General features: G+C 36.8%; 1 non-coding gene across 1 annotated transcript; it reads left to right on the forward strand.

Moving 5' to 3' along the window:
• Positions 1-7384: 7384 nt before the first annotated feature.
• On the forward strand, positions 7385-7457 carry Trnaa-agc. Its single transcript has one exon. It is a non-coding gene; the product is annotated as a tRNA-Ala (tRNA).
• Positions 7458-11432: the final 3975 nt, after the last annotated feature.

The following is an 11432-nucleotide window of genomic DNA, read 5'->3' on the forward strand; positions in this document are numbered from 1 at the left end:
CAAGTCTGAGCACCCCAGTTCACTCTATCTTCAGTTAAAAGGCCTTGGCTGTCCAGTCAACATCACAGGGCTTTTCCTTGTGAGGTAACTTAACTACACACCTAACCCCACTCCATCACATGCTCCAGGAACTTGGCTAAATTCAGGACTGCTTATTCAGGAGGCTGAAATTTAGCAGCTTTCCTGCCCCACTAAGAAGCAACTAGAAGGATTCCACAACCAATTAGAGAGAAAAGAGAATTTTATATTCCTTTAGAGAAAGCAGCCTCATTGGATGAATTGGATTCTGGACCACATCCCACTCCTCCAATCCACCTGCAGTCTGTAAGTATCTTGCACTGTTTCAGATGCCTTTTCCTCTTTTACCCATTTATGCTCAGCCAGTTATCATTACCCATGTGTAGAGTGTTTCAAGAGTCTTCTAGCTGACTGTTTTCTGTTTCTTCAGTCACAGCAACTTATTGGTCCTTGAGCACATTCAATTGTCCATTTAGCAGCTGTCTTCAGCTCCGTTTTGCTGAAGTCTGTCATGCACACTGTTTACCAAATATATTCACAGTTTTCAAATCTACCTTTAAAATGGCACTTATACTGTCCCAAACAGTTCACCATCATTCCTGCTTCTGTTTTCCTGACTTTCTAACCACTTGCCTATAATTTAAACACTTCTTGAATTATTTTTTTCTTGAAGCCTCCCTTGGACACTGCAATCATTTCTGATTTCTCTAAGAATAGTTATTTTTGCTATCTATTCATAAGCTACCTCTTGCTGCTATTTGCTTTTTATAGTGTATAGTGTATTTATTATAAATAGGTTCTGGGTACCAGAATGTTTTGGAAGGGTAGTGATTGAAGTCAATGTAGATTTGACTTCAATTCAGTAATTTCATCTGTCCCTATGAATGAAAATATTCAACTGTGAAGAGCCATGCCAGATTTCACAAAAACATGATGGACCAAGAGCAGTTCTTGAAATAAGTTTTTTTCTCAGGTAATTGCTAACTTCAGTAACAACTTGATATTAAGACTTTTGTAAGATAAGATACATACACATTATAGGACACAAAATGATGTACTAAGAAAAATAGATACATGACAACATTTTCTTCACCTGATTTCATTGACCCAGTCTAAACAGATGTTAACATGGGATGAAGGACTGATCTATGGCATTTATATCATGGCTCTGTGCCTTTGAGATGTTACTATAGACTTGACATAATCACTCATCATTCAAGCATATACTATATAAGACTATTTAAATTACTAACTAGAATCATAAGAAAATTTAAAAAGTTGTTCTTCCAGAGGACCAGAATTTCTATTCCTAGCACCCAAATCAGGTGGTTCAAAACAACTTGGAACTTCAGTTCCAGGGTATCCAAAGCCCTCTTCCAGTCTCCATATGGACTTCCACATAGGTAGTACACACACACATACACACACACACACACACACACACACACATGCACACATACATACACACACACTCATTCACAAATAATTATATAAATTATAAAATATTTTTAAATGTACTAATAAATCACTTTTCCATTGGAGAAGGTGAAAATAATATTTCAATAAAACTGTAAACATAAGTACTCTAACTTAAGAACTTTCAGAGACAAATATAATTTATTCCTATGTCCCTATTACAAAATTTTGTATACAACTATTCTATGAGGTTTCATTGAATGAGTGAATGTGAATGACTAATATTCTGATTATTTCCTATGAATCTCTTGTTAAAGTTCTTTGTCTTATTGTCATTGAAGGATTTCTCAACTCCAGCAAAAGTAATCAAACTTTCTTAGTGAAAATATTTGCTAATTAATTCTATAAGTACTCATTAACCCATCATATTAAAGTATGTTTGTATAGAAATACAAAAATTGTCCCTAGATTCTGTTCCCGACATCCCTTCCCAAGGCCCATGCCATCCCAGCTGCTTCGTGGCCCCACTACTGGGCCGTGCACCCAACCCTGGTGGACTTTTGCCACTCAGGAGCAGGCCAAACCAGCACAAACCACATCAGTCAGAACAGGCACAAGCTACACCAGCTTGATCAACTCCAGTTGTTCAGGTACAAGTCAGAACAGGTGCAATCCACACCAGTCAGAAGAGCAGAGACTCAGGGCTGGAGATGTTAAGAGCATTGGCTGCTCTTCCAGAGGACACAACCCACATGGCAGCTCACAACTGTCTATAATTCTGTTCCAGGGGATCTGACACCCTCAAACAGACACACATACATGCAAAACACCAATGTACACAAAATACAAGTAAATAAATTATAAAAATATAACAAAAAAAGAATAAGAGCAGAGATCCCACTGCACCAAAGACCACGCTAACCACCAGAAAACGAACTCCCAACTTGGAAAGTGACTCCCAACTAGACCAGAGAATCCAGTTGCCAGTTGCCAGAAATCCAGGCCACAACAACTAGAAAACCAAAGAAAAAACTGAAACCAAGGAACAAAATACCCATCCAACAAAGACAAACTCAAATATTAGGACCTTGACCTAATCATCCCAAACCCAGATATCTAAATGCCAGTGTAAGAATACAATAAAAAACAACCAATGCAATATGACACCACCAGAGCCCAGCTATCTTGTGACAGAAAAACCCGAACATTCCAATGTAGCCAAAGCACAAGAAAACTACCTTACAAAACAACTTTATGAAGATGATAGAGGTCCTTAAAGAAGAAATAAAATACTCCCTTAAAGAAATCAAGAAAAAGTACAGGGAATCGGTAAATCCTTTAAAGAATGCCAATAAAGCAAAAAAAGAAAAAAAAAATACAAACAGGTGAAAAAAAATTCATGACATGAAAATGGAAAAAGAATCAATAAACAAAACAGAAATTGAGGGAATTCAGGAAATGGAAAATCTTGGTAAGCAAACAGAACTACATATTCAAGCATCACCAACAGAATACGAGATATGGAAGACAGAATCTCATGCATTGAAGATGCAATAGAAGAAATAGATTCATGGGTCAAAAAAAATGTTAAATCAAAAAACTCCGAACACAAAACATGCAGGAAATCTGATTCACTATGAAAAGACCAAGGCTAAGAATAATAGGAATGGAAGTAGAAGAACCTTAGTAAATGGTTAGGAAAAGATGCCAATCAAATGGACCTAGAAAGCCAGCTGTTGTAGCTATCCTAATATCTAACAAAATCAACTTCAAACTAAAATTAATCAAAAGAGATGGAAAAGGACACTTCATACTCATTAAAGAAAAAACCCCACTAGGATGACATCTCATTTCTGATCATCTATACCTGAATTGCAAAGGCACAAAGGCACCCACATTTGGAAAAAAAATTACTAAAGCAAAAAATACACACACACACACACACACACACACACACACACACACACACACACACACACATCAAACACAGCACATTAGTAGTGGGAGACTTCAACACCCCACTTTTGCTAATGGATAGGGTGTCCAGTCAAATACTAAACAGAAAAATGATGGAAATAACAGACTTTGCAACTCAAACGGACATAATAGATATCTACAGAACATTTCACCCACAGAAGAATATACCTTTTCCTCGGTACCTCATGGAACCATCTCCAAAACTGACCACATACTTGATCACAAATCAAGTCTCAAGGGATATAAAAAAAATTGAATTAAACCCCTGAATCCTATCAAGCCACCATGGATTAAATTGAATTTCAACAACAGCAGGAACAACAGAAAGCCTATAAACTCACGGAAACTGAACAACTCTCTACTGAATTACAAGTGAGTAAGGGAAGAAATAAAGAAGGAAATCAAAGACTTCTTAAAATCCAACGAAAATGAAGACACAACATACCCAAACCTATGGGACACAATGAAAGCTGTGCTACGAAGAAAGTTAATAGCACTAAGTGCCTGTGCAAATAAATTAGAGAATTCTCATGCCAGAGACTTAATAGCACATCTGAAATCCCTAGAACAAATATAAGCAGACTCACACAAGTGGAAAAGACATCAAGAAATAATCAAACTCAAGGCTGAAATAAATAAAATAGAAACAAAAACAACAATACAAAGGATCAATAAATCAATTTTCTCAAATTGATTCTTTGGGAAAATGAACAAGATAGACAAACCCATATCCAGACTAACTAAAAGGCAGAGAGAGAATATCCAAATTAATAAAATCAGAAAAAAAAACAGGGGGACATAACAACAGACACCAAGGAAACCAAAGAATCATTGGGTCATACTTCAAAATCCTGTACTCCACAATATTGGAAAAATCTAAGACAAGTGGACAATTTTCTTGATAGACTCCACTTACCAAAGTTAAATCACCATCATATAAACAATTTAAATAGACCCATAATACCCAAGGAAATAGAAGCTGTCATGAAAAGCCTCCCAACCAAAACAAGCCCAGGGCCAGATGGTTTCAGCACAGAATTCTACCAGACCTTCAAAGAAAAGATAATACCAATAATTCCTCAAATTATTCCACAAAAGAGAAACACAAGGAACATAGCTAATTTCATTTTATGAGGCCACAGTCACCCTGATACTCAAACCAGACAAATACTCAACAAAGAAAGAGAATCACAGACTAATTTCCCTCATGCACGTTCATGTAAAATGCTTAATAAAATACTCACAAACTAAAGCCAAGAACACATCAAAAAGATCATCCACTGTGATCAAGTGGGTTTCATCTCAAATATGTAGGGATAGATAGTTCAACATATGAAAATCTGTCATTGTAATCCATCATATAAACAAACTGAATGAAAAAACATATGATCATCTCACAAGATGCTGAAAATAACATTTGACAAAATCCAACACCCCTTCACAATAAAAGACTTGGAGAGATCAGAGATACAGGGTACATACCTAAATATAATAAAGGCATCAAGCCAATAGCCAACATGAAATTAAATGGAAAGAAACATAAAGCAATTCCACTAAAAACAATAATAAGACTATGCTGTTCACTATCTCCATATTTATTCACTATAGTACTTAAAGAATTAGCTAGAGCAATAGGACAACTTAAAGAGATCAATGGGATACAAACTAGAAAAGAAGTCAATGTATTGCTATTAGTAGATGATATGTTAGTAAATATAGGCCACCCCAAAAATTCTACCAGGTAACTCCTACAATTGGTAAACACCTTCAGCAATGTGGCTGGGCTGAATACAAGATTAACTCAAAAAAGAAATAATCAGTAGACATCCAATATGCAAATGACAAATAGACTAGGGAAGAAATTAGGGAAACAGCACCCTTCAAAATAGCCACAAGTGATTTAAAATATCTGGAGGTAACTATAACTGACAAGTGAAAGAACTATATGACAAGATCTTCAAGTCTGTGAAGAAAGAAATTTGAGAAGCTGTCATAAGATAAAATGATCTCCCATGCTCATGGATCAACAAGGTTAACATAATAAAAATGGCCGTCTTACCAAGAGTAATCTACAGATCAAGGTAATCCCAATCAATATTCCATCACAATTCTTTACAGACCTTGAAAGAACAATACAAAACTTCATAAGGAAAAAGAAAAACCCAAGAGAGCTAAAACAATCCTATACAATAAAAGAACTTCTGGAGATATCACCATCCTGATTTCAAACTGGAGTAAAGAACAATAGTGTTAAAATCTGCATTGTACTGGCATAAAAACAGACAGGCTGGTCAATGTAATCAAATCAAAGACCCAGAAGTAAATCCACACAACTATGGACATTTGATTTCTGACAAAGAAGCCAAAATTGTACAATGTAAAAAAAAAAAAAAGCATTATCAACAATGGTGCTGGTCTAACTGGATGTCAGCATGTAGAAGAATGCAAATAGATCAATACTGTTACCCTGCATAAAACTTAAGTCCAAGTAGATCAAAGACCTCAACATAGAACCAGTTACACTGAACCTGACAGAAAAGAAAGTGGTGAATATCCTTGAGTGCATTGGCACAGGAGACAACTTCCTGAACAGAACACCAATTGTACAGGCATAAGATCAACATTTAATAAATGGGACCTCATGAAACTGAAAAGCTTCTATAAGGCAAAGAACACTATCAATAAGACAAAAAGGCAGCCCAGAGAATGGGAAATCATTTTCACCAACTCTGTAGCTGATAGTGAGATAGTGAGCTAATGTCCAAAGTATATAAAGAACTCAAGAAACTAGACATCAACAAAATAAATAATACAATTAAAATAGGATACAGATCTAAACAGAGAGTTCTCAACAGAGCAATCTCAAATGGCTGAAAAACACTTAAAGGAATGTTCATCAGGTAAATGCAAATCACAACAACACTGAGATTCCATATTACAAATGTCAGAATATCCAAGATAAAAAACATAAGTAACAGCTTATGCTGGAAAGGATGTGGAACATAAGCAATGCTCCTCCATTGCTGGTGGGAATGCAAACTTGTACAGCTACTTTAGAAATTAATATGATGGCTTCTCAGAAAATTGTAAATCAATCTACCTCAAGACACAGCTATACCATTCTTGGGCACGTATTCAAAAGGCACTCCATCATACCACAGGAACACTATGTAACTATGTTCATAGCAGCTTTATTCATGATAGCCAGAAACTGGAAACAACCTAGATGTCCTTCAACAAAACAGTGGATAAAGAAATGTGGTAGATTTACACAATGGAGTATTACTCAGCTGTTGAAAACAATGATATCAGGAAATTTGCTGGCAAATGGATAAAACTAGAAAAGATCATCTTGAATGAGGTAACCCACCCAGAAAGACAAACAGGGTAAGTACTCATTCATAAGTTAATACTAACTGTAAAGAAAAGGAGAACCATGCTACAATCCACAGACCCAGAGAAGTTAAGTAACAAGGATGGCTATAGTGTGGTCTCACCATGAAAGGGAAATAGAATGGAAATTGTCAGTAGGTGAATGGAGGGACTTGGATGGGGAAATAGGGATAGGGAATGAAGAATCAGGTATGGAGGATGGAGGGAGAGAGTACTGGGAAAGATAACTAGAATCTGGGAGCATCACTTGGATGAGCTAAAAACCTAGAGCAAAAGAAATTCCCAGGAATCTATGAGAGTTAACCTAGCTAAGATTCCTATAAAATGGGGGTATGGACCCTGAACCAGCCGTCTCCTATAACAAGGCTTCCAGGAGAGGGTCTGGGACAACAACTCAGCCATAAACCCTTTGACCTACAACTTATCCTGCCTTCAAGATGAGCTGGGGTAAAGATGCTGCAGAAATGTGGGAGTAATCAACTGATAACTGGAACAGCTTGACACCCATACCCTGAGAATCAGCTCCCCACTAAGGACAAGGACCCAGAAGTAGAATACTCTCAAGACTTAAGATAGCAGGTTGGGGATTTAGCTCAGTGGTAGAGCATTTGCCTAGCAAGCACAAGGCCCTGGGTTCGAGCCTCAGCTCCAAAAAAAAGAGACTTAGAATAGAATCAAATATAAATGGGAAAAAAACAATGAAATGATTATGAGAGAGGCTTCACCCAACAACTGAGGAAAACAGATGAAGAGACCTATAGCCAAATGTGAGTCAGAGCTTGGTGGACCCTCAAGAAGAGGAGAAAGGATTGTAGGACCCAGCACTGTGAATGAAACCAAAAGAAAACCCAGAGATCCAACTAACATGGGCTCATAAGGGTTCACAGAGACTGAACCAACCAGAGAGACTACATGGAACTGACCTAGGCCCTCTGCATATAAGTTAAAGTTATATAGCTTAGTCTTCATGTGGGACTCCTAGCAGTGAATACAGGATTGTCTCTGACTCTGTTGCCTGACTTTGGGACCCGTTCCTCCTGCCAGATTGCCTCATCCACCCTTTGGAGGGAGTGCCAGATCTCACTGCAACATGATGTACCATGGCTGACTGACATCCATGGAGATGACCACCTGTATCTGAAGAGAAACAGCAGAGATGGAATGGTTGGAGGGGAGCAAAAATGGAGGTGGGAGAAACTGGGAATAGAGGAGGGAAGGGAATCTTTGGTTAGGATGTTAAGAACAAGAAAATAAATTTAAGAAATAGAAATATAAAAATTAATATCTGAAGGTTTGCATCAAATTTTATTCATCAGTGACGATAGCACACTATCATTGAGCCTAGGATATCTTTTCAAAAGAAAATCCATAAAGTGACTTGTTAAAAAAATTATAATTTTCAGTGTATGAGTGCTTTGTGTACATGTACCATGTGTGTGCTCAGTGCCAACTGGGGTCATAAGACAGCATTGACTCCCCAAGACCTGAGTTATGGATGGTCATGTGACATCATGTAGATGCTGGAAACTGAACCTAATTCCTCTGAAGAATCCCATGTGGTCTAAACTGACCCATCACTCCAGTCCTGAAAATTTTGTTTGTTTGTTTTTCAAATTTAACTTTTTATTTTTTTCTTTTCAGATTTAACATCATGCATCTTGATCCCATTCATTTCTCCAACCCTTCTCGTCTGCCCTCTACCCTTACAACCCCCACTAGGATAAAACAAGATAAAATTTAAAAGAAAAAAGAAAGAAAGAAAATGAAAATCTTGTTGTGGAAGCTGTGGTATGATACAGTGAGTGACTTAGTCCTTTAGTCCATATATTGTTACTTGTAAGTGTTCACTGCATTGAGTCATTGTTCTGGCTTGAAGTCTCTGTTTTTTGCTGCATCATCAGTACTAGGCTCTCACTTGAGTTACTCTTGAATATCCTGTTGTTGTCTGTGTCATGAAGAACCTGTAACTTTGGGTCTGCAGGACCAGTCCCTTCATGGGCATATCATAGCACATCATAGATGGGATGGATCATAGGATGGGCCAACTCATAGCTCTGAATCTGGGTCTGGGTGATTGCTGGGTTGGTCACCCCACCAGATCTCCTTCATTCTCAACAACAGGGTGAGATCTGTAGTACTGTCCTGGCTAGCTCACCCTATATAGTCAGCATCAAGGAGTGGATGATATGAGATATCCTTCTGTACAGTGAATGTGTGTTGTTCTCACTGGTTGATAAATAAAGCTGCTTTGGCCTATGGCAAGGCAAGATAGAGCCAGGCAGGAAATTCAAGCAAAGATACAGGAGAACGGTGAAATCTGGAAGAAACTAGTCAGCTGCCCAAGGAACAAGACTAGTAATACCTTAGCTTGTGACAGTACATAGATTAATAGAAATGGGTTAATTTAAATGTAACAGCTAACTAGTAATAGGCTGAGCCACCAGCCAAACATTTACAATTTATATTAAGCCTCTGAGTGGTTATTCAGGAATTGGTGGGCAGGAGAGAAATTTTTAATTGCAAATGGCATATCAACATGAGGCTCTCAAATTTCCATAAGGCCTGTGAAAGCTTAAAAAAAAAAAGAAGCTATGGCTCCTTTAAAAGTTTCTGTGGGACAGGGAGCCCTTGAGAAACTAGTAGGAACATTATATTACGTAGGAACATTAAGTAGGAACAAAATACTAAGTAAAAATGCCTGCCACAGTGCAAGCATCAGCATTCTATAGCTGTGGGAAAAGTTTAACACAGTTCTTGATCACAAACCTCTGAGTGGGCTGTGAGCTGTAGGCTTGACTTTCATGACCTGAGAAGTAGGTGGAGCCAGCCACCAAAGCTTCAGGCAGAGGTCCAAGGCACTTAGTAGTATAAAGGTTTGCTCACATGGTCAAAAAGGCTAAAAGATACACAATAAAAGAGGTCCAGACAGAAAAACCTCCAAAAAGGTTACAGTGTGTTTGATAAATGTACATAGGCTTGAGAGAGAGAGAGAGGGAAAAGAGTATAGGGAGTTATAGAAGAAGTAAATAGTTTAAAAAATAAAGTCTTTAAAGAGACAATAAAAATAATATAAAAGAAAAACCATGTAAGGTGGAAAATACACAGGGAGTCTAGATCCTGCATGTTATTGTGTTGATTTTGAATTTTTTTTTTTGACTGCTAAAAGATATGGAATTGAAAGAGACTGATAAAATATATCTATCTACATTTTTAAAAATGCTTTAAAACAAAAGTCAAAAAATATATTTGTAAAATGGAACTTAAAAGATGCATTGCTTTGGAGAAGTGGTTTTGCTTTTGTTTCCACAGGAAACAAGAAACTATGGATTCATTCCAGATTATGATGGACCAGACTTGATCAAGGGAAACCTCCTGAGCCTTGACAGGTGATATCTATCAACAAAGGTTATAGCTGGTCTCCCCAGGACTTAGCTATTATCTCAAATTGCCTCAGGGACCTTAAAGATACTTCAACCACAGACAGCAGAAAAGAGTTGGGATAAAACAATGTCCATATTCCCTAAGAGTTGGGGAGTATGTATTGTCTTTGTTTATTTGGTGGGTTATGAAGGTTTGTTATATTTAGGGAAATATAGGATAAAGAGACAACTATTAATCTCAGATATTTTTCATTGGCATGGATTTTGGTATAATGATACAAATTTAAAGTTAATTTTGTTACACTGTATATATGTTTCTATTCTTGTTTAAAAGATTTTTGTGTATTGATACAAATTTAAGATTATTTTTGGTAAAACATATTGTGTATTGTAACATGAATCTTAAAACATCTTATTAATAAAAAACCCAGAGCCAGATATTGGGGTTAAAACCTGAGAGATCAGAAGAACAGAAAAAGCCATAGCTAATCTAACCTTACCAACTCTGCAGCTTCCAAACAGACCAACTTCCTGTTTACCCATGCTTATATGCATTTCTGTTCTACTAACTCATTTTCTCTCCAGCAATCTACATCACTTCCTCTTCCACCCCAGCTCTATCACTTATTGTCTGTCTATACAGACCTCCAGACCTTTATGGTTAACTAGTGTTGGAATTTAAGGAATGTGCCACCACACCTGGCTCTGTTCCCAGTGTGGTCTTGAACTCACAGAGATCCAAACAGATCCCTGCCTCCCAAGTGATAGGATTAAAGGTATGTGCTACTATTGCCTGACTTCTATGTTTACTATAGTGGCTGGTGTTTTTCTTCTGATCCTCAGATAAACTTTAATTGGGGCACATAGATAAAATATCACCTCATTTCCCATTTTTTATCTAACATAAAAAGTTATAACAAATATAAGAAAAGCTATATACAATAAGTACAATAACTTTATCAAATATATATATATATATATATATATATATATATATATATATATACAATAAATACATCAACAATGTCTAGTCCATTTGCATTTGACAAATTCAGTGAAAATATTCCATTATCTATCCCATTTGGGGATTTGAGTCTAAAATGTACCTAATTTACTTTCTACCCTATCTTGTATTACCAACCAAAAACTATCTCATGATGGCTTTCAAATTTATATACATTACTCCTCTTAGTGAGTTTCTTTTCTGAAATTGTTTATAAGGAAAATTATAACTACAACTATCTAATC

Source organism: Onychomys torridus, chromosome 14 (assembly GCF_903995425.1).
Source record: "Onychomys torridus chromosome 14, mOncTor1.1, whole genome shotgun sequence".
Classification (NCBI taxonomy): domain Eukaryota; kingdom Metazoa; phylum Chordata; class Mammalia; order Rodentia; family Cricetidae; genus Onychomys; species Onychomys torridus.